The sequence below is a fragment of the Nycticebus coucang genome, chromosome 4, assembly GCF_027406575.1.
Source record: "Nycticebus coucang isolate mNycCou1 chromosome 4, mNycCou1.pri, whole genome shotgun sequence".
Lineage (NCBI taxonomy): Eukaryota > Metazoa > Chordata > Mammalia > Primates > Lorisidae > Nycticebus > Nycticebus coucang.
Window position 1 is genome coordinate 45062874 of NC_069783.1, and position 511 is coordinate 45063384.

At 31.9% G+C, this 511-nt stretch overlaps 1 non-coding gene across 1 annotated transcript; it reads right to left on the minus strand.

The window, feature by feature from the left end:
* Positions 1 to 207: 207 nt before the first annotated feature.
* LOC128585196 (U7 small nuclear RNA) lies at positions 208 to 269 on the minus strand. Its single transcript, XR_008379926.1, has one exon. It is a non-coding gene; the product is annotated as a U7 small nuclear RNA (small nuclear RNA).
* Between the last annotated feature and the right edge of the window lie 242 nt (positions 270 to 511).

The following is a 511-nucleotide window of genomic DNA, read 5'->3' on the forward strand; positions in this document are numbered from 1 at the left end:
GAACAAAAATTGAGCTGGATTAGCACAATAGAAATAAAAGAAGACAAATCTCAGATTTAAAAAAGAGAAGAAAAGAGCCAGGAAATCTCAGAAAGCCAGCCACCTTGTTTTTGAATACTTCCCAAAAGATACAAAAACTAGGACCTTTGTGAACTAGATTTCTAACTTCTGAGCTGTGTCTTTTCTTTTCTTTTCTTTTTTTTTAATTTGGGTCTTCTAGTGAAGACCAGAAAACCTGCTAGACAAATTCTAAAAGAGCTGTAACACTTAACCCAGGCCTTTAAACTAAACTATGCACTTGCTAAAAGTTTAGGGAAACTAATTTTACACAGAAATGAACAATAGGTAAAGATCAAAGTCTAATCCCATACACACAACATTAGGTGAAAGAGAATGAAGAGTTCGAAAAGGCAAGTTTTCAAACAAGGTCAAAATTGTAAACTATCATTGCAAAATGAAATGAAAGACATTATGAAAGTTATATAACACATAAAAGGATAATTACACAAAA